Below are 24,365 nucleotides of genomic sequence, written 5' to 3'. Positions count from 1 at the left end.
GGTGTCTTAAACAATTTTACACTTTCTGCTGTGGTCTTACACAGCCCTGTGGGGCAGCTCCATCAAGTGTCTCATTACAGGTTGTTCAGCTGTTTGGACTTTACTGAGGCCCTTGAAAGAGCCGTCCCACAGAGTGGTGTCCTGTAGGAGTCCAGTCGAGATCCAGGAGGAAACCTTAACAGTGGCAGCAACTCTGTATGCAGGAGACCACACTCCTAGGTCACACTATATAACAAAACTGGCAAGTCTTCATTATAAACCTATTTAGCTGCATATGTACCTTCAGAAATTCCTAGCTACAAAAATAAAACAGCCTTTCAAAAGCAACCTGTGCCATTTGATATCTGCAGCAGGTTCTCATGATGCGGCTCAGAAGGGTGAGACATTATTTCAAATGAAATTGTTGGTTGGGAGTTCCAGAAACTCATGGTATGTATGCCTCCAGATCTTGTAAATCCTGAACTGAATTAACTTCTGTCTCTTCATTATTGCCTGAAATCAATTGTAGTGGCTATTTACAGTAAATTTTTGCCAGGAATTCCCAAACACTTACTCTGTTTTTAAAGAGCATTGTCTGCCGACCAGGTCTTGCAAACTATGTCAAGCCTTACCATTACTAAACCAAGTTTAAAACACAGTAAGGGCTTTTGGTTCACACATCCACCCCTCCATTCCTTCCCTCCTCCATAGATCAAAAGCTAAAAATATAAAATATAGCTAAAGAACAACTAGCCAACATTATCATTGTGTCTGGATTTGAGCAGCTATTTACCAGTCAATGATAATAAAACACACTGTAGTAGCCACTAGGATGGTCTTCTGTACACTGAAAATACCCTAAAATATCTGCAGAGAAAAAAACAAGTGGTTTACAAACATTTGGATACTGTTCCTGTAATATGTTGATCTTGCCTTTATGAGAGTCAAACTCCCACTGGATTATAAACCTGTTGGATTAGTTCTCTAGGAAAGGTTTAAGAATAACAGCACAGGTTAAAAAAACTTTACATGTAAAAGGCATATATCCCAGGACAGTTGAAGTGTATGAAAGATCTCCTAGTTAATAGCACCTAGACATGCAAGACCTCTTTGTAACAACATGCTGAGAAGGAAGCTAAAAAGCAAAAAGAAGCCACACAACTTAGCTTTGCCAAAATAGCAAGTGGCAGGCAACTTGCTTCAAATAGAGCACTGAGACACATCCTAATAGGATTAAATTACATGGAATACACAAACTGTTTCTAATCCATGCCAATGCTTGTCTTCACATATATATATATATGTGCCTCTCTCTATATAGATACATATATTTAAACAAATCAGTTTCTACATCACCTTCATTTTCATATTATATTGTTCTGTTTATTTTTTCAGCATAACAGTAATTGAAAAATAACTACTGGTAAAAGATGCTATTAATTTAATTGAATTCATAGTGTGTTATGTCACTAATAGACTCGGGTAACACTATTCTTTTATCCTTTTTACAAAGCATTATTTTATCGTCGTCTCATTTCTAACATTTTACTTCCACTTAAAGTTGAGTGAGGGCTTTGCAGAATTCTATTATGTTATTGTCCTGTCATTATTCTAACTCCATTACACACCAACACAAAACCAGCATCAGCTGTCATATTATTTACTTTGAGGATAATGTCAGATCTCAGACTACGTGTACATGCCTACTAAATATAATTTGGAGTTGAGCAAAAAGTAATCACTGATTCCTTCTAAAAGAGCTTTTAAAGAAAACATTTTTTAACTATTCTGTAAGAGATCTGGCATCTGACTTTGACCCATGCAACCCTTTAGAAGGATGCAGCAGTATGTACAAAAAATAAGACAATATCTAAAGGTACATATAGACAAAGAGATTTGAACTTCTTTGTCCATGCTCCCAGCTGAGCTGAGAGAAGCCAGTCCTGGTGTGGAAGCCACACAGCTATGCTCACATGGTGCTCTACAGACACACACTCTGTGCCTCTCTAACCCAGCTGTACAGAGAAGCTGTCTGTACAGAGAAGCTGTCTTACGTCAGGCCAAAGTGGAGCATAGAGAACCCTGGATCCACCTTTCCTGCAAGTCAGATCCTTTGGTAACCAAAAGGTGGTTTAGCACACCTGATGTGCTTTATGGAATTGGAATGCTGTTGCCTTCCTAATATCTTCTTTTAGTGCTCCCAGCCTTGAGGATATGCTAAAGGCAGCCAGGGCTGGTTGGAAATAGCCAAAATTTCCAGTGTCTGTTCTTTATGGCTGCCATAAATTAAAGAAAGATTAGGTGTTCAACTAGCAAAAGGAAGATTTAGGCTTAGTGCCCAGCCACTCCTCTGAGACCTTCACCACCTTCACCACTTTTCATCTCGCAGACAGTGTTGTTGGGTTGTCAGAGCATAGAGGAGTCCTGGACCAAAGGAGCATGTCAATTAGGGTGGTAGTATCAGCAGGTATTGCCAGCATGCCGCTTCCTTCAGTCACAGAACCATAGGATGCAACAGTTTTTATTTCAGTCATTGTGAAGAACACAGCTTGTATGTGCTAGTGTGCGTTGGACATGCATAATGGCATGGGTTTTACTAAATGCTGTTCTAATGACTTTCCTCCAAAGAACATTTGTGGATACCACAATTCCCTAAATGGTAACAATGGATAAACATCAGCTTGAGAAGTGCAGGTCTATATTATTTATGAAACTGCAATTCCACTGTAAATAATGCAGCTGTTTAAATAATATGTATCCATATAATTGAGTCTTCTGTATACAAATAAATAAGGCTTTATTGCAATGTCAGAAGTTAACAAACCAGTCAATAAAATCAATGACTCACTTTTTCTTGCTTATATATCTAACTTTTCTCCACCTTTCCTATGTTGTCTGTTTGTTCTGGTTACATATCAACACTTCGAAGGATATATAGCTCTTATGATATTGTTCAGTACATAGTGATCGGAAGAAAAGTCTGAAGAAACACCACCTAAATGATTTAATACTCTGCCTATTTATTGTGTACTTTAACGTATACCTGTCTGGTATATATTACGGAGAAAGAAAATGTCTTGATCTATACATCAGAGTGCTATAGATTTTTAATGTGAATGATTATTTTAAGGTCTAAGTAAACTAGGTTCAAATACATATATTTAGCTAAAAGTTCTCCAGACCTGGATTGTACTATCATATAACAATTGTCAAAACAGCACTGCTAGATTGCAACACTGAGCTGCTTATGCCTTTGCGGTTAAGGTTCTGTCAGCATTTCCATTATGCTTCAAATTTTTCAAATATTTATAACTTGGCTGTAAAACTTGCTTTGGCCTGAAACTTGGTGAACCAGAAGTAAGATTCTACAAATCTTTACTCAAGAAAGTTGGCCATTCTATTTCAGCATCCATTATCTGGATCCTGCCAGGTTACAATTCAAGGTCAAAGTTTGTGAGCCTGGTTGCTTTATTTTCTTAATGAATAGAGGATTAGGTCTCTTTAAAAATATTCTTTGAAGAAAAAGATGTATGGAAAATAAGGCTTGATTTTTTTATGTGATTAGGTCCCTAACTCAATTACTTCTTGTTTTCAGTACTTTGGAGAAGAATTAAAATTAACAGCAAAGCTGCTGCAATGTGAAAACTAGCCGTGGGGTATATGCAGTAAATTTTGTTCCACTAATTACGTTTTCTTGTGGGTTTTCATCTGGGATCTAGCACACCTCCTAAACAGCATAAAATTGGGAGGGCTCCAAATGAGCCATTCTTGTCTATCAGGAGTACAAACATGTTCACTTAAGCTATATTAATATGTATGCTCCATACAGGCTCCTTATTCAAAAATATATTTTAAAAGATATCATGGTGGATAAATATAATGGCTCATCTGAGGCCTAAAAACACTTTGCGCACAGTAGAAACAAATTTGGGCAGCATTTTTCAAATTGGCTTAAGTCCTTAATGCACACCCACAGTCTTAGTTAGACTTATAGACACAATATCTTTTTCTTTCTTTATCCTTAGCTAGCTGAGTACATGACCTGTTATCAACAAAAATTTTCTTGTTCTGATGCTGCTCTCTTGGTTCACTGCTGAATTCTATCCTAAATCTTTATTTGGCTTCTGGATGAAATTTCTGAGGAGCACTGGTTGGAGGACAAATGCAAGCCCTTTCTGCATGTCTCCAGCAGCCTATAGATTACCTGCAGAGAAACACAGGAGGTGCAAGTTGTACAACAGTATCCTCCGAATCCTTTCTTTTTGAAAAATGACCACAGATGGGGTTTGCTCAAAACAGCAGAGGATAGCAACACATTCCTACACTTTGTTATCTACTCTTGTGAGCAGTCTCACTAAAATAAATTTTAACATAAAGCACTGGTGATGCTTCTTTGTGCTCCTGGGTAAGGCAACCCTGTGCATAGACACTCCTCAGATCTTGGAGAGGTTGCAAGATTTTGTAAGGTTTCATAAGAATTTAAATGTTTTCTTTTATTTTACACGGTTTTGTTTGGTATTGAAAAACCAGGCTCTGGCAGCTGCACAGATGCAAGTACACAGTTAATACCAAGTGATATCTACTGTGAACAGCATGAAATTCCTTACATGGAAGTTACTTTCTTCCCCCTAAGTTTAATGTCATATAATAACTCTGAGACAAATTGTGGCAGTAAGACACAGGCTTCCTGTTTTATATTAAAGTAGAAGGTTTTTTTTAAAGCATCTCTGAGTCCTGCAAAGTTTGAAAACCTAAGCACTGGATTATAGGACAGTGCATACATTCTGACCTTTCAAGATGGCATAATGGTTGTGTTGTGTTGTGTCATATGTTGGGGCTGGAAGTTATCACAGTAGGCTGCAAACAGGAATGTTGTGCTTTCTCAGGGGAGCCTGCACTGCAGGTGGGGGTCTCTAAGCACAGTCCTTGCCTGTAACACTTCCATGCTGGGACTCCTCAGTCCCAGAGCAGTCCTGGCAGCCCAGCTGCTCTGAAATACCAATGGGCTAAGCAGGAGAGCACTGTGGTGTTGCTTTGCAGCGCACAAAGTGCCAGGCAAGGGATCAAGCAGCACAAATATCTCCTAAGTTCTCCTAAGACACAAGCAGCAGACCTAGAGGCTGATGGGGAGCAGCATGGTGGAAGAGAGTTCATCTAGCAGCATGTAAGCCAGTGCTTGGTGTTTTCAGTAGGGGTTGATCTTTCTGCATCAGGTTTTCTAGGGATAGCTCCCTAAAATATTAGGGGACTGTCATCAAGGTAGAGTCACTGTTGATTTGATCAGTTATTTGAGCATCCTATACACTGTACACCTCAGGAGCAGGGCCCAGGCTTTGGAGAGTGAAGGCATGGCAGCATTGGCTGCTGCCTACCTGCAACATCAGGCAGCATGATGAGTGTGCCTCTGTGCTTGAGCTCCGGGCACCGAAATAATTTCGTATCAGAACTTCAAGCTGACCCACTATGGGATATACAGTTCAGGGAGTAGAAAAAAAATGGTTTAGTCACTGCAAAGAAAAGTGACAACATTTATGTCTCCTATCTAGGTTTTAACCTTCATTCATTTCTTTTTGAAGCACAGAGTTCTAAAGGGTTCGCTCCTCTTTGCTGCTCAGCTTCTCCTTTTTCTGTGCTGTTTTCCTCCTCTTTTATGAGGATTCTTGAACAAAACAGTGTCTTCACTGACACAGTGACTTCAAGAATATTAAAAATATGTGGGTCTAATTGCTTACATTTTTAAAGGCAGAGTGGCTCTTAGAAAAGAAAATATCAAGTGCAGTACATAAGGCAATTTTAAACACACTATTTTTTCTTAGAATAAATTTGTGTTTGGAATAAAAAATATTTTGCATTAAAATTGCAAGAGTGGAGGAAATCCCAGTAGATAGTAACGATTCTGCTACTAACACAAGGTCTTAAAACACATCAGGGAATCCTGAAGGCTGGAGGCCTCTTACACTTCAGCCTCTCATGCTGGAACAGAAGGTAGAATTTCCTCATTAGGAGCAGCTCATCTTCCAAGAGTACTTTCCCGCTCCATGAAGATAAATATTTTCAAACACAGTATCATATTCACACTCTACTCTTCTACTTGCCAAAGACATAAATACCTAAATATTTCAGAACTATAATATAATGCAATAAGATTCAGCATAATAGCATCCATCAGAAAGGACAACTTAAAAGAAAAGCATTGCATTTTCTGTATGAAATGATATATAATGATCATTGACTGTGAATGGATCAATCTGGCTCCAGTGGAGCAGCTGCATAAGCATTCAAGACAGCAATAGCTACAAGCTCTGGTGAGATACTTTTCTTCCTAATAGCATCTCATTTTATCCCCCCTAAGCAAGGCTGAAAGTCATTCTGAAAAAAAATCCAAAGACAGTTTTCTCTCCCTGCCCCCGTTCCTGAAATTCTTGATTTTACTAATAATTCTTAATTGGCTAGCAAATTTCAGTTGTAATACATTGAGTCCAATTACAACCACCATAAATCCTGGTTCATATAGGTTTACAGTGTTTGGAGGTTAAAAGCTGACTCTGGGACAAAACAGCACATACATAATTTGTACTTTAAAAGAAAAGCTTTTTGTTTTAAAATCTTTTTGCCATCTGAATTTTATATAATTGATGAAAATAATAGAGGTAGTCTAAACTGTCATTGTCATAATTCTCCTCTTTTAATCTACTTTAAATAATTTCAATGAAACAGAAGAATCAAAACTGAGTTTTTATATTTGGAGGCCAGATCTCACTGAATTGCACTCCACCAAGAACCAAATAGAGTTTTCCACCACATTTCTACCCTACACTTTGTCAGGCAACTTGATTCCAAATCAGTATTTGAATTAAAAGAACTCTCCCATTTCTTTAATATGCACCAATTTGGTGTTATTCTCAAGGGGCGCTCTTGAAAGTTGCAAAAGGTCATGACAGGAGTGCCATATACCAAGATATATGTCAGAGTCATGCTTAATCATCTCTCAGTCCTCATGTACCACAGGGTTTTTGGTTTCTGAATACCCCAAACTTTTCTGGAGCAGATGTGGAGTCATTTATAAAATCAACCTAAGTATAATAGCTTGATTTTTATGGGTCCCCAAGTGCACAAACTGGAGGCTAAAATCCTTTTCCTACCTCCTCTAGGAAATTCATAGGTTCTGGGTCCATTCATTTTCCTGAACATATTTGATAGCTTTTACTGAAGATACAACACAAAACTGCAGGGCATTCCTACTGTAGTGCCAATGAACATTAAAGAATTATCACTCGCTTTTAATAAATGACAAGAAATACTAATGATGTAGTAATAGCAGTTGACAGCATTGTTAGCATGAATATTTTTCTGCTCCGTTTACCTTGGGGGACAATTTCACAGAGATAACAAAGGCCAAGAGTGAATTCACATCCCAAACTGAGCAGTCAAATGTGACCCACAGCCAGGATTTTTGAAAATAACTCATTTATCTGCCAGACCTGTACAGTCTTCTCCTTTCCATGTACTATCACAGAAGTAAACACGTGGGAACACATTAGAAGTGACATCCCTCATCTTTCCAACTAACAAGGTCTGTTTTAACAGCCCAGCTCCACAGTCAATTTTGTGTCAAACTCCAATCCTCTGCATATTAGACAAGAGCAGTGAATACTGAATAGGGTGATGCACCAAAGCAATTCTTCTGGCAAGGATTTTCCTTGGTCCACTCCCTCATCTGGCAGGACTGTAGCAATGCTCCCAGATGGATGCTGGAGTTTTGTATATCCTATTGTTACATAGTAAGTACACTTCAACAGTGCAAAATGTTTAGGCATCACTACCATCCCCTAGGCTCAAAAGCTTCCACAAAACTACTTTGCGTCCTATTTTCCCCAAGTCCATTTCTTTGACATTCCCTACCATTTATAGTCACAACTATTTCAGCCAGTCCCTCTATGTCACCAGATAACCATCTGCTTTCACTTGAAAGGTCATCACTCTGTCAAGATATAAGGGCCCATTTGCACAGAAGACCCAAGACAGTCTCTGTGGGAACATATTGTCTGGTTACCTTTAGAGTCATTAGTTTGAATTATTTTCTGCCCAGTATGCCATGAATAAAAATAACAAAACCCAGCATTTACTAGAACTAATATGATGTTAATTTTTATAGCTGTCAGCCATTTCAGCAGCAATGATGGTGCTCAGTGAAGGCTTTCCAGTCATTTACTTACTATGGTTTAGATTCTTGAAGGACTTTGTGTAGCTCTTTCATGTGCAATTAGGCAAATCCCCTGCAACTATTTTCCGCTCATCAAAGTTCTCAGCAAATATTTGGTTGAGTTTTTACTTTGTGGTGGTGGTTTCGTGGTTGTTTTTTTTAAAGGTCAAGTCCAGGCGTGGACATTTCTTCCCAAATTTACATCCAGTTGAACAAATTCTGCTGACTGACACTCATGCCGTTCAGCTGAATACAGGAGAGTTCCAATGGATCACTCAAAAAGATGAATCCTGTGAAGGTCTGAATGTCCTCCAGCCCTGTTGGGAGTTTATAGTTCTAGTCCTGACATGCGTTATATTAAGCAGACATGAATCAACATCTTTTACTGTTCAATTTTAAGCCTGCACATTTCTGCCTAATTTCAGTATAACTAGTCACACTGCCAACATGTACAGGCATGGGGATTAAGTGACAGCTAAACAAAACCCCTTCTGTGTTCATGTTTTTGTGCTTAAACATCATGTCCTCTCAAAGAACATGAAGTGCAACAATAGCATATATTTCTGCACCTAGCCCATGTGTCTATGAATCTACTGCAGTGTGATGTGCTGGCAATCCCTTTCATATTACCCATGCGGTGCCTCAGATGTGGTATATATTCTTATTAGCAGGATGGGCTCCCTGAACTGGTTCACCACATGGGTTCAGTACACAAGGGCAGAGCAGGGTCAATGTGGCATAAGGAAGCTTAAACAGCAGTACTGCTAAAGATGTTAATGGCTACTTCTGCAGAAAGCATTCATCTTTGGGCATCTACTGATGTGGACTGTTCAAACACATACAGTGACTCACATTTACAGTATATTGCACCACTTATTTTTATGATCCTCACCCTAAAACTCAATCCTAAGAGATTGTGTTCTGGCAAGAAGAACTGGAAATGACTTCAAGTAGCAAACCATACTGAAGACCTTCTTTTCAAATTTTTGGACAGGCACAACATAATACAGTTGAAAAACCGTTGTACAACACCTTTGGATTTTTACATGTTCACTCCAGAGGTAGGAAAGCTTGGCAATGTAAGTTTTATACAAAAATTTCTCTTCTCGTGGAACATCACTTGCTTCCAAAAAGCAGAACAGAACCTTGCAGAGGGTTTTCTGCTTTCTTGCGCTGAGGACAGCATGTATTGCACCAAAAGCAAGCAGAGCTGGTATGTCCAGACATACAAAAGCATAGATTACTCAGGCTGGCAGCATGAAACATTGAGCTTGGAAATGAACCTGGCAGCAGGCCAGGAGATAGGATTCAGAGTAGCTCTTTGTATTCTAATATACGTGTCTGAATCGATGCTCAAACCAATAGACTCCCTGCAGTCTTCTCTGACACTTTTGTTTGTTGACATGTTGCTCAACTCCATGTTGGCCAACACATTCACCCTTCTCAATGGGAATCCCTGCAGGTTCCCAGGGAAGTTTTCAGTTCTGAGTGCTTAAAAATTTTTATATTTTCAAGCTCTCCTCTGCTGATTAAAAATAAATAAATTAATACAAGAGGATCTAGATGATTCAACACTTTCCTGTTTTGGCCAAATTGCAAATCAGATCCTGAATTAGATAGATCTGTTTTACAAATATTTTTACAATATAAAAATATTAATTAATTTCTATAGGTTTGACACAGCATGTCAACTTCATGACATCTTCTAATATTAAAGACCAAGAGGAACACATGAAAACAGTGCTATTTGCCAAGGTCCCAGAAAATGCTGAAGCACTCCCTCTGTGTCCCATAGGAGGGATATGAGCCCCACTTCTGATTTAAATATTTCTTTAGACATGCTCTCATCATCCTTGGAACCAGGCGATTCCCTCTTAAAATAAATTTATCGTGCATTTAAAAGTGCTTTGGTTTTCAGATATGTACCAGGCACTAGCAGACAATTCAAATGAGACAGAGAAACCACCACTGTTTACAATCAGCTTAACATGAAGAAGATAATGAATGTACTTCCCCATCACTGTTAGTCACAGTGAGAATAACTTGGCAAAACAACTCAAGTGACTAGTATTATCAAACTGCGTACAGGTCCCTTTTGCCACCTTGGTATATTTACAATACTGTTCTGTGCCATTCTGTTTGGAAATTTTCTTGTGATTTCTGTTGCATGGCTGAGCTGGTGGGAATTGGTACCTGTGTCCTCCAAAGGCAACAATCCTTTTACCCCCTCTATTTTCTTCCCCGAATCTCCCTCAACTATCTCTTTGTCTTGTTAACAGGAAGATGCATTTATTGTTTGTGAAGATTTCATGGACACTTGATCTTGCAAATTTAGTTTATCACTGAAAACCCATTTCCTGAAAGTCAAAAGTCCTCCTGTTGGATAGTAACGACCCAATTCTAACCATGCTCAGGGAAAAGGACACAAAAACTTATTTTTCTTTGGCTATTTGAGAACTGTGTAAAATCCTCATAGGCCTCTGGTGGCCCTCATATTAAGACTCATCTGTTTGTCTTATTCGCAAGAGAATCCAGACATGCTTGAATAGGAAAAAAATAAGCACACATAGTTGACCTTTTTCCTTTCTTTTCTCTTATATTTCATATAGATGTTTCTCCCACCTGTAATCTATATTAAAAAAACAAAACAAGACAAAACAAAGAAACACCAAAACAAACCAAACCACAAACAACAAAACAAAACAAAACAAACCCAAAACAAACAAACAAACAAACAAACAAACCCCACAAAACAAAAAAAAAAAAAAAGGAGAAAATTTTGGAAGTCTAGAAGCTCTGCAGTCAGACACAGTAAGACATGGTTCATATCCAACTTACTGTCTGAGGACCTAGTTCTAGCAACCTGAAACAGCAGAAAAGTTCATCTCTCTCCTGAATCTAATTGTTTAGACTAGTGAAAAAGGAGAAGAAATGTCCTCCACCTATTTCACTGATCGAGAAACTCAGGTGCAAGGAGTAGATTGACCGTGATCTTGCCCAAGATTAACTTGTCCAAGATGATGCAACAAATCCATGTCAGAATCGGAACTGACCTTTCTTCTGGAGCTGTTTTGTGCCCAAACCTGAGCTCAAATGAAAGCAAAAATCAACCACAAAACAACAATAAATGTTATTGGTGGAAAAGTAGAAAACTAGCTTGTGAGGACAAAAAGTTGTACTTTGAGATAAATGCAAGCATTCTTCCCATACAGTTTCTACCTAAAGAATATCAAGCTGTGGAAACCCAAAACATTCCACACAGATTGATGAGAAATAGCAAACAAGATACTGTTAGGCTTTTCAAAATAGATGTTTATTAATAGTGTATCCCAAAAAGGCCAAGTGTAGCTTGTAGTGAGATACAGCAATCTTTGTAAGTTTTTGAATCCTCCCTGTGTTACCCCTGTTCTTGCCCTCAGAAGAGATGAGATTCCTCTCTTCTTGAGCCATAGAGCATTGATCGGATTAAAATTCTTTTCCCTTTATCCTCTCTCTCTTATCCAGTGAAGTACATGAAGCACTCTGATGAGTGGACAAGATCATTCTGTAGTCAACCAAGGTATTTGTCAGGGGGATGTATTTAAATTTGCATTATTTGCAACGAAGGAATAAAGCTATGAAAAGTTATTAGAAAATTAAATGCAGATATAAATTAATTTCTGTAATTACTATTCATTAATATTTAATATATTTATATAAAGGATAAATCTCCTCAATTCCCCAGGCATCCTGCATTTAATAATGTGGATATAGCTTATCTCCTTCCTGCTGCTGAGACTGGATTTGCAATAACTAATAATGTTAAATGTATTTTTTTAGATCAATAATAAATAAATACATAAACACTTCCCTTCAGAATGCTCCTGATGTTATTTACAAAATTAAAAAAAACCCAACTACAGAATGCCAAGGGATCTCATAACCATTTCATTACTACCTTCCTAATTGTATGTGGTGGAACTGCATAATCAGTTTATTGAAATTGAAATCTCTGGAACTGATTCTCCCTACAGACACTAACAATAAGCATCCTGTGCAATAACAGAGTACTTAATGTAATATAAACATTATATGCACCAAGCTTTAAACATCTCTTGCCTTCACCTGCTGGAATTGGACATTTTTAACACTCTTGTGTTCTGCCTCTGCATTGAATCAAATATCTAATTTACAGACTGAAAAATACAATATTCCCATATTACAATAAATAAAAGAAGATACCTTCAGAAAACAGACGCACACACAATTGGTATAAGGATAAGCAAGACTACATTTAATAAAGTAGAAATAAAACAGACCCTTCTAGAACATCTGAATGATTTTGATGCACAATATGAAAGAAATTGTTTCTGATTCCCATTGTGTCCCTGTGCCTCTGCAAATAACTAGGCTGATACTACTCAGTCCGAATCCAACTTCTACTTAGGAAGGGGACTTTACTCTCGTGAGTAGGTCCATTCATACAAACAAAAGTATTTTTAATCCAGTGTATACCAAGATATCAATATGATTGCTCTCTGAAGAAAGAGGTTCATATTTTATTTTGAAGGATTAGCATGGTAGCAAGTAACAATAAGACTAAGAAACATTCACCTCCACATTCTTGAGTCAACATTATGTCAAAAAAAGAACTCAAAGCCAAGGAAAAGGTTGTACCTTCCTCTGTTTTCATTTTCAACAGCAAATTAAAAAAAAGTTGAGGTTTTATTATTATTTTATTGTTACTAATAGTGTTTCAAAGTTTTTTGTCCTCTTTATGGATCAGGAAAAGGCTTTTCTGGGGAAAAAGCTCTGGTTGATAGATTTTGATAAGATCTTTTTTCAGAGGCTTCGAACAACATATTTAGAAAAGCCTTTACCAAACAGGAGTTTAATACTTCAATTAAAGAGGACTAGCTGGTCCCACTAATATTTCCAACAAATAATAACAATAAAAAAGTAGAAACAGATGAACATCCTGAAATAAATTCTGATATCAAAAAAGAGTGGAGAAAGTTGTTTCTTCTCTATAGTTCTATCGTCATGTATCAACAATGGCACGTGAACATCTTAAAATGCCACCCTCAGTCATCTCATCTTCATAAAGTTTTATAAGACACTGAAAAGAAAATTAAAATTAGGGTTGCTAGATATTAAGACTGTTCAGTTCTCTTGTAGCCTTTCCCTAGGTTCAACACTGATAATGCATAATGCTATTGTGTCACAACCTGTATGGGACTTCACAGCCACAGCCAGTCAGCAGAAGTACCAGCTCTGCTTCAGGACAGGGGACTCCAGAGTTGAGCACAGCATTTTGTTACACTATTTTAAACTTTTTGAGGACATAACAGCTTTGCAAAGCTGTGCAAGGCTTCAAAAAGACTATTTGGAGCCACTTCCATTATTGAACAAAGCCTCACAATATCCCCTCACTGGGATGGACATCACATCACAGGCAAAGAATATGTCTGGTTAGTGTCTCAAGAAGTGCTATGACAGAATAAATTAAGATCATTTTAAACATAGGGAGCCCAATCCTAGATCACTCAGTACTTTCTGATGCTAGCACAAGCCACGAGATATCGCGCTATCATTTTGGGAGGAATAGGAGGAAACAGACTTGAAAAGAGCATTAATGACTGCAAAGGGCATGAGACAACACAATATCTTGCCCATGGAGTGCTACCTTTATTGCTTAAACCTCAGTCTGGCAAAGCACTTGAAACACATAAGCCTCCCAATGACAGAAGAGCTTGGCAAGGTGAACTGAAAGACTCCCTTGATTTGAAAAGATGACTGCTGGGCAAAGGACCATTTGGCTATATGTGAAGTACTGGTTCATAACAAAAAGATTTACCTGCCACCTTTAAAATATTAGCATGATAAAACAGAACTAGAAATGGAAAGATAAGGGGAAAATGCAGTCAACCAAATTTAACTACACTTTCTCCTCAGTGGGTCCATCCTCAGCTAAAACATGAACAACGGGGAAGCACTTCACATTTGCACCAGCTGAAAGTCCTCTCAAAACAACCTGAGAAAGAAGCAAACCAAAATGGATGTGACAATCAAAATATCACAAGCAAAACAACGACATTAATGCAATCTTAATGCAAAAGGAATGCAATTTATTTTGCTACTCAATACTGGTTTTCCTGAGTATAGCTCAAACCATTGGAAGTAGGTTGGATGCTTCTAACAAGTTTTATTTTACTCAATAAATGTTTTATTTATTCAATAACTTTTGGAAATAACTTACTGTACTACACAAATATATATATATATATATTTATCCCCTCCTCTCCTGTTTGAGTAAAACTGTCCTAAGATTGCCTCACACAAATGCAAGCAGGCCTACACAAGTAGAAATACAATTTCTCTCCTTTCTCCCTTAGTGTTAGTTTATGCTTCAGCATCATTCTGAATGATAAAGAATTACACCAGAAATACTCCTTTAAAAGTCAGTCCCCTCCACTGTCTCAACTTTAAGCAAAATGTTGTATCTGCAATTTGCAGTAGTTAGATGTACCTAGTAGTAAAGGTGAGTTAAAGTACTCAAACTGCATTAATAGTTTGTTTTTATACACCTATTTACATTCTGTAAATCATTTACCTGAAAAACATGAAACATTTGCAGGATTAAAGGAGGTTAAAAAAATTAATTGAACAGGGAGTTGCAGATATATTACTTGAATGCTTTTTTTCTACCACCTGAGAAATAAGGAATAGGCCTGAGTAGCAACTTGCTCTCCTTTTACTTTGGTGTATCCAGCATTTTCCACCACATCTCTTAAAATCTAATGCTAAAATACATCTCTATATGGGATGGGAAAAGATTTTCAGAATTGCACCACAAATCAATTGCATTTTCAATATACATGTTCTGGATGGATGAGATGCAGATAAAGAGTATTTAGGATCTGGAGGATCACATCTATCACTAACATAAAAAGGTGAAATGCCCATGGGTTAATCTTGCCATGGCATGGAAAGCCTGTAAAAAAAATGAAATTCCTATCAATGAGCACTGCATTCTCCACTGAATTTTTATCACTGAAAAATTAGCATTTAGTATTACATGCAGCTTTCGGGAGAACATCTGTAATGTCTTTCTGCATGTAAGCGGTACACCCTGCTAGCGAGCATGGACTCATACAGCTTGGAGAAGGGGCCAATGAGGAGACAGATAGCCCTGGTTTAGGGGCATGATGAATTGTGTATTCAGCTGCAGACTGGAAGTACAGAAATCTGAGCTAGGAAAGGAAGGTCTTTGACATTTTTGCTATGAAGCAAACAGGCAATTGGCCCAGACTGTAAGATAACTCCTGTTGAGGAGTACCAGCTTGTCATGGAGGCAGCCACAGGGGTAAGTCACCCCCAAAGGAGTATATGTTCATCTGATGGGAGCAAATCAAATCAGAACCCAACACAAAAAGGCAAAAGAGCTTCTCCTCTTCAGTTCTCCTTGTCCCAGGAGCACACTCAAGCAGGTAGAAATGCTTTCTGACTCACCACAAATTCAGTAAATGGGGCTCCCAAGGGAAGCTTGAACTAGATTGGGTTTGGAGCTTGGCAGCAGAGCTGCTAAATAGAACCAACAGCATGCTTTAAATAAAAGCAGTGGTGTGTTAAAAATCCCTGTGCAAAGCCTGTTTACCTGTCTGATTTCTTCATGTTTCTCTTTCACTCCCTCTCCACTTCCCAAGTTAAAAAAGTAGATTTGAAGATAGAAGGCAAACCTGAGACTCTGCCAGACTCCAAGAGCTCATAAAACATGTAAGAGTCCTATGGCTATTTGTTTGGACTGCAGTATGGTAACTTTCTAACAGGGCTTCATTGAGTGCCATGCTAGCACAGAACTGGGTCTTTAGTGATGGATTTGTACTGAAAAATGGTAAATAGAGGCAAAATCAGGTTCTTGTTATTCATAAGACCCTAAGAAGATTTTAAGTGAGAATATAAAAGCAAACAGGTCCCTCCCATTACTCCCATGCTTGAATTCGTTTTCAGTAAGGCCACTGACAGAACCTCCAACAGACACCACTAGGAACCATATCCAAGCCCATATCTCATAAACTCAAAAGCACACTTGATTGGAGAAGCACTTTCTTGACACTAATGTAGTCCAGAGATGACAGGGAAAACTACTGCTTTTTAGAGCTGTAAAGCAAAGTTGGTTCATAAAAACATTTTCCTCCAGAAGACAGTAATCTAAATTTCTTTAAGTATGGTACACTCTGTGTTTCATTTGTACAGTCTTAGTTCTCCTTTGTATCCTTCTTAGTCAGCATGCCAAATTTTTAGAGAGAATGGCAGCACAAGAGGAGAAAGCCACTAAAACTTCTTACTGTTATCTATTGTCACAATGTGCAGCTACATGACTTGTTTTTCCTATTTATCCTTTCTCCTGCAAAAAACACAGGGAAGGAGGAAGGCAACTTGGATCAGGACTTGATAATTGGGAAAACTTCATTTTCCTAAGGAAATTCTATTATTATTTCCATTACTGTCTTCAGTAAGACACATCACCAGAAGGCTCTCTCAAGTCTCTCAGATGCAAAGACACACAGCAAGCTCTGAATGAGAGGGCCCATTACTTGGCAGAGAGGTAGAGGACACAAGGCTGCCTCTGTCAGAAGGAGGCATAAGGCCTCCGGGGATGGTGAAGGGAGCCACCCACAAGCAGTGGTACCTAGCCCTGATCTGCAGAGCAGACACCACAGGCACTGTCACCTGTGACATGCTTATGCAGTGTCTGAAACAATGCTCAGTTTTGGCCTCCAGCTGCCACAATGGTACAAATACTACAAGGCAAAAAAATGCAACAGTGTGAAAGGGACACTCATAGACTAGAACAACAGTCAGCAGCTTTTCTGCACATACAATATTTTAAAATAACTTAAATTGTCCAGTAGGTGCATAACATCAGACCTGTAATACAGGCAAGTATGAAGTATCTCTCTGGTCACAATGACAGGTGAGGAAAGCGAGAAAAGAAAGTCAGAAGTGCTTTGTCCATCTTTTGAATAGGGATTTCTTGACTACCAGCCTCTATGTTCCAATCACTAATCCCTGTGTCCAATAGCTAAGGAAGCTCCAAGCATGTAACACTAATTTTATCTTGATGCTGGAAGAAAAACAGATCAATACAGTATTCATAAGCTGATGTATGACTAAAGTATTGATGCAATTTTTCTCATGTGTATCAGTGCCTTGCTATATCTATTTTGTTTGCTTTTCTGTGTATGCAAAACACATGCTCTGTTTCTTGCTGTTGTATACTCTGCTCTTTTAATTTCTGTAAGAATAAATAAAATGAAGAAAAGGCTTTCACAAAAATTCTGCTCACCTGTATCAGGGTTGCTTCAACATTATAGGGTTCAGTCCCACCAGACACTGAGACATATTGTAGTTTATGAAAATTAGGAACATTTTGGCACATCTGAGAAATAACTAGTGCCTAGGAGAAACAGTGCCCAAAATTCTTTACCTTTCATTTCCACTAATTTAATATTCTCAGCATCCTTAAGTTTTCCTTATTTTCCAAAAAATTCTGTAGCTTCTGGGGATAGCTCCATCCTTTTATCCTGTGTTTATACAGCACCTAGTGCCATGAAATCCCTTGAACAAAGAATGGGATTACAAAGAGATCATACAATAATCAACTTTGCTGAATTTGACCAGGAGGACTGGGCTAAAAATATCCTATTAAAAAAAAAAAAACAAAACAAAACCAAAAAGTCACCCTCTTATGCAATTTGATTCCCAATACTCTATAAACTAATTAAAAATAAATTTCCATTTTTTTTTTTTAAGACAGAAAATTTTTGGGTATTTAATTTTCCCTGCTTGGCAATAGAGACAACTGTAAAGTCTATGTCTCAACATGGGAATAATTTGACCTGTAGACCCTGGTAGAAAATGTCTGATTCTGTGTTATTTTATCTTTATTGGAAAAGGTCAAAGTAGCTAAAACCAGTTAACTGAACTTTTCCAAAACTCCATTTTCAGAAGTGGAAGGGTACACTCAATTTATAGGAGTACACTCTTTTCTAACATCCAGAATACAATTTCAGACCACAACCAGAACCAGAAGGGGAAAGAGAATGGCACGTTCCCCACTTGACTGAGTCTGGGAGCACTAAGATCTGATTCAGGACACAAAACCAAGTCCCTCCCAGGATAATGCCCCACGACACCAGACCCTCATTTTCTCTAAGATGCATGTTCCTCTCCATCTTTATTTAGTGTAGTAGCTCCATTTCTTTTCCACAATTGGAAAAAAGCCAGGCACAAACACTTGGTGGGGTTGGGAACATCCTTCTGAAGGAACAGCACACTGCAGTTACCCATTTGGTTAAACCTTGCAACTTTAGTAACAGTTCCCCTGTATGTTAGCAACATTAATGATCCAATGCTGAAACTACTGCTCACCTTCCCCTCCAGAGGGATTTCAATCAAAAGGAAAGAATAGCACTAATATTCATCGCTGGGCAGACTGGCTCCTGGGCATACACCAAAGTATCTTTATGCCAGACATGAATTCTCTCTTAATTGCTGTGTGTACAGACACAACTGCTGCCATTCCTATAAGTGTCATGCCTGTGCCGTGAATAGACCATACAATACACAACATATCATCTGCCAACAGACATTTCCCTAAGTTTGCTTCCATTGCTTTTTCCCAGGATTTATTACAGTCATCATGGTACATATTTTCCTCACTTTTCTGACCAGCTTTCTGATACTTATAAAACACACTGTAAAATAATATGCAATCCTTCTTGGGTTTTTTAGAAAATACTTCAATACAAACCATATAGAACTATGAAATCTACGTGAGTGCTTTATCCATACAGTATTGCAAGGCATAACATGCATTTCTCATTCAGACCTTGCCCTGTCACATACAAATATTTCATTAAAGCATCTCATATGGATTTTTTTAACATTTAATCCCCTGATTAGCTGGCCGATTCAATATGTACTAATTTGATTCCAGTCCCTCTGCCACAGCAGCATGTTCTCTTTTGTCAAACTCCAAAAACATGAAACTACTATCAAATTAACTCAGGATACAGAAATAGAGTATCTTGATTTAATGGTAGGCTTAAGGTGAAAACCTTTTACCACACTTACATAAAAAATTACAGAAAGTTACCCAAAAAGGAAAAGTCTTGGCTTCCCAAAGCAACACATTTTCTACACTAGAAAGTCTCCACTGAAAACACTTCCGTGTCATTACAATTTTATGTAGTAAAAAAAAATATTTTAAGTGGCTTTCATTCTTTTTCCACAAGATTTTATGGATCTCTCTAAGCCTTGTTCAGTTCAGCTTGATCCAAATACACCTGAGAATCAAAAAAAACAACTACAGGAAAAAAAGTGCTGAGTAGCTACCAGCTCTGATTCTGCAGGCATGTTTGCATGTGTTTTCTTTTATCCTGGAACTGATACAGTGGATAGAGACACTGCACAGTGGTAAGGGGGCAGCAAACCTCATTAGATATTGTACACACCTCACATAATGCAAATGCCAGCAAACCCTCAGTTCCCCACCCCGTCCTTCCCTGCACTGCCATGAACCAGGCTGGGGGAATTCTGCTCCCACCAGTGAAATTACTCACATCAGTAAGGTTATGGACACACAGAAATGTTTCTGAAACCAAGGAGCCATAGTATTCACTGCACAAAAGGTGTGGCACATAGATAATTAAAAGTTCACCAGTCCAGTTGGACCATCCATATTTTACTATGTCAATAGACTTAAAGACCCACCGGAGGAAGAACGAGTGAGAAATATAGCTGAGGCCATTAAGCACAAAATTTCTAAAATAGTCTTGGCAGACCGTCATGGCTTAATCTTACACAGTCTGTCATGCCAAGTTTCTCAGACTTTCACTTGAAGGATTAAGACTTTCTCCAGAGACATGTCAGGCCAAGCTCCCATGAATTCCAATTGCAATGCTAGGGACTGCATGGGACTTGGGATAATTTATTATGAAGCTGGCTTCATAGGTCTTTGATAATTTATTACAGATCTCTCAAACCTGCTTAAAGAGCTGTCCTTGATCAGCCAATTGTCTAAGTTAAGGGAAAAAAAATTCAATCCTAGGATGCATAAGTAAGCTGTAATAAGAACTAAACATTTCATGGACACAAAAAGATAGAGACAGCACGGAAACCTCACTCAGCTGGCTGCACTGTTTAAAATGTCTCCAGTGACCACAATACATCACTGCAAGTCTATCAAGGATATTTAGTTTTGATGCTCTGTTCGAGGGTTACACAATAACGAAAGAGATGAAATAGCATTAATGTGAAGGTTACATATAGTTATTTAACTAGCTCCTCACTTAAAATTAAGTACTCTACTCTAGCACATAGGAACACATTCATGGTATATTTTGCCATTGTTCCTGCATCCTATGAAGACTAAAAAAAGTTAATTGACACAAATTTTGAGCAGCTGTTAGACAGAATTGCTACTTGCTGATGACTAAAAATTTCAAAGGAAAGCACTGCTAACATAGACTTGCAGTTGTAAGGACTAGATTTGGGGATTTTGACAAAAATCTCTGGTCCTTTAGAATTTAGAAGCTAAAAGGTAACCAAAGTCCTTAAACTTTATCTTCTAAACAGCAAAGGAGTGTCAAGTAAACATAAAGAACTTTTTATTTTTTTTATCCACTTTATTTACAATGAGTGATGAAATAAGGTAAGCTTTTCTTTTTTTTTTCCAATAATGCAATATGAAAATTATACTGAGATAAATATGTGTAGTCTACTCATCTTAAATTGTTTTTAATTTCTTTTGGTGAGAAAATGTCACTAGAGATAAGGCTTCTCACAGAAAAAAAATGCAACTGTATGTCTTATAAAAATGCTTCAAATTCCCCACTGTAAGTGAATGCAGTGTCTCTAAAATTACAGGCACTATTCAGATGTGGGTCCAGTTCATTTCACAAAATTTATTCTTGTATCAATAGATTTGAAGGTTTTATAAGCATCCAAACCAATCAAGCACAATTGTTGAAGAACTTTCCTAAATGCTACTTGAACCACTGCATAGAAAGATGAGAAGAAAGCCTTTGTGTGTGCACTCTCTTTATATTGCCATCATATGCAGTATGATGTTTAGCATTCACACACTCTTTACATACTATATCAGGGCATTTCATGAAACCATCACCAAGTTGTAGGTCTTAGATTACTTTAGGAAAAGAGAAGGGGTACAACTGAGAGAGGGGGATGAAGACAGCATTTGTATGAAGGAAGGCCACATCATATTGCTGCCTTGTTGGTGGTGTGATCTTTCCTGACAGAGTTCAAAGACCCGGCCACATGCAGGACATGTGTCCTACATGCAGGAGCTGTGTCCTGTTCTTTTCCCAAGATGTACAGGTTACCACTTCTGTAGTACAATTATGTCTCACTCCTGACATCTCATCTGCCAGTATGGTTCTTTAATCTCTGGAATGAGCTCATAGTGTTCATACTGAGACTTCAAATGTACGAGTCTACTGGGAATTGTCATGATGGGAAATTAGCTTTCAACTTCAGTATAGGGTAATATTTTCCAAGCATTTCACATTGCCCGTTCAGACGTGTATACCGTTCATGCACTGGTGTTTCATGACAAGGATGTGGAGAAGGTTGATAAGTACCACCACCTTGTTCCACAGAGCTCCAGACTGTGAGAACATAACTAGTGTGCTCGGGTGTCTTTGCTCCTTTCCGGCTGTGGGAATGTCTTTCTGCTAATAATCTTGGAAGAACTAATACTGCACTCAGAAGATACCTGTCTGCTTCTGTAATGTTGCAAGAAGTGCAAGTAAGCAGCATAATTTTTTTCTGACTCTCTCCCCACTGTGACTATGTTACTAGGTACATTAAAGTTTTTTCTCCCTTCCTCACTCCCTACATCTTTGCAAGGCTTGTGAATTAAAGGAAGGAGCCGTGGAAGTGTGATAACTCACGTCAGAGTCCCTAGGCTGCATACAGCACAGCAAATCTTGCCATCACAGCTGCCAGAGGCAACAACAATCCACCAGCAAGGTCTACACTGAACTTGATTGGAAAGCTTTTATTATAAAACAGTAACATCAGAAAAAAGTGAACAAGAGCCCTGCAAACACAGCTTTCTCTCCCCCAAATTTGAGGTATGAGGCAGACATGCTACTGATCACCCTGGGGTGCTCAGGCTGTCCAGGAACACCAAATGCCATGCCGGCACATGCAGGAGCACAGCCTGCCAACACCCTTTTTTCGGCAATCCATGGGCTCAGCAGCCAGCAGATAAACGAAGAAGCAATACCCACTATCAAAGTGTCAAGTATCTATAAACTCTAACAACACGAAGATTGCAGAAAACAAAATAGATGTCTAAGAGGCAAAGAGCTGTAGGAGAGGAGGAGAGAAGTGATTGTGAGAGTGGAGCAGGTGAAAATGCCTTTCCTGACACTGCGAATGGTGCAGAAATGCAGGGCCGACATGTTGTGACTATGAGTTACCATTAAGACGTGCTTTTTACAAACCCAGGTTCCTTCCTCTTATGGTACTTTATAAAACGTTATCAGGTTTGCAATCAGCCTAAAAGCAAACCATGACTCGTAGGTCAGATCAGAGAACTTGGCAGCATTAAGAACAAGTTTCCCCTGCAAATAGTCTGGAGCAATTTGTTCAGATCTTTCAGGCTCTCATTAGGAACTTGTTTCTGGTGTGTATGGCAATTATTCCATCTAGCTGAAGATTTCATAATGCAAAATCTTTTGGATTCTGACACACCGAGGAAAGGCCAACAGCTAAACTACAGATTCAAAGCTGGAGCTCAATAAAACTGATTTCTGAATGCAACTCTTTTCAAGTGATACTAGCAGAGAACCTCTTAATTGCTGTCTTTATTGGTATTTTTACCCTCTGGACCTGAAAACAGGCTATATCCTGCACAAGCCAGATATGTTGTTCACCAGAAGGTTTGAGTCTAATTCTGCTTTCCTGATATATTCCCTGTTTCAAAGGCAGTAATGTTCTATATTCCACCATTTGTGTCTGCCTACTCACAAAACTGCCTGCAGCTGATCCAGATGACCATGTCCCTGACATAGGGAAGGTTCCCAGTTCTTGGATTCACTTTTGTGAACATTTCCCTGTGTATTCATTAGGAAAAGAGACCCAAAGGCCTGATACAAGAGAGAATTTGCACAGTGGGCGGGGTCGTGTGTATGTGACAATGGAGGTTTCTGACAATGAAGAGGTTAAAAGTTCTGCAAGTGTTTTCCAGAGTGAGGAGTATTGTCAGCAAAAATAGAAAAAATGTTAGAAGCAGATGGAGCGAATAATTTTCCAACCTTTGCTATGTAAACGCAGAGTCTAAAGGCTTCAGGCGACTTTTAGCCTGGACTCTGGTTTTGTCAGATCAATGACAAGTCACGTTAACAGCAGTGTTTAATTCTATCAATATGTGACCAATTGTGTTAGATTGTTTGGCCATTGATTTCACTTAGTGCTACAGTTGAGCCCTGAAAGGAACTGCTTTCCCCTGCATTACCACACACAGTGACAAATGCCCAGCACTGACTTTCAGTCTGACATGCACAGAAGCTCTGACCACTTAAGTGCTGGGGAAATACAGCAGGATAGTCATAAGAGTGTTATTCTTTATTTATTTTCTGAATTGCCATGCCATGCCATGCAATTCTATTTAGGTTTGAAAGAGGTTGCTTACAGAAACAGCTGAGCAGACAATAAGACAGATTACAATTTGTCCACATGAAAATGATAAGGCAGACCTGAGAAGCTGCATGGTGAAGGAAACCATAACTGAAAAGGCTAATTCCTTTCATATTTACTGTGAGTGGGCCACACTCTGAAGCACCTGCCTCAGTTTCTAGAAACATTTGCTATGGCAAATCATACACACATTGCACATGAGTTTTGAACAGTAATGATCTAATGACAGTGGTCTTCGGTGTATCACACTTCCAATGAAACCCCTCTGCACCAAATTTCTAGTAGGGATTTATACAGGGTTCGTACATCTGCCACAATACATACAGCTGTCAGCCTGAGGCTTGAAGAAATTCAAGATTTGGCTAGCCTTTCTCCTGACAATGACTAAGTTATTTATAAAATACTTATTAAATTAAATTAAATTCATTTGCAAAAAATAACAAAACCACTGGAAGTCATAACCCCCCTATAT

The 24,365-nt window shown here is 38.5% G+C and overlaps 1 protein-coding gene across 9 annotated transcripts in view; it reads right to left on the bottom strand.

The window, feature by feature from the left end:
- Positions 1–24,365, bottom strand: part of POU6F2 (POU class 6 homeobox 2) — a 354,832-nt gene that overhangs the window by 191,214 nt on the left and 139,253 nt on the right. The window lies entirely within an intron of this gene.

This window comes from Lepidothrix coronata, unplaced genomic scaffold, assembly GCF_001604755.1.
Source record: "Lepidothrix coronata isolate B3197 unplaced genomic scaffold, Lepidothrix_coronata-1.0 Scaffold3, whole genome shotgun sequence".
In the NCBI taxonomy this organism is placed as follows: Eukaryota; Metazoa; Chordata; class Aves; order Passeriformes; family Pipridae; genus Lepidothrix; species Lepidothrix coronata.
Note: the sequence above shows the minus strand (reverse complement) of the source record. Positions and strands in the feature narration are given on the sequence as shown.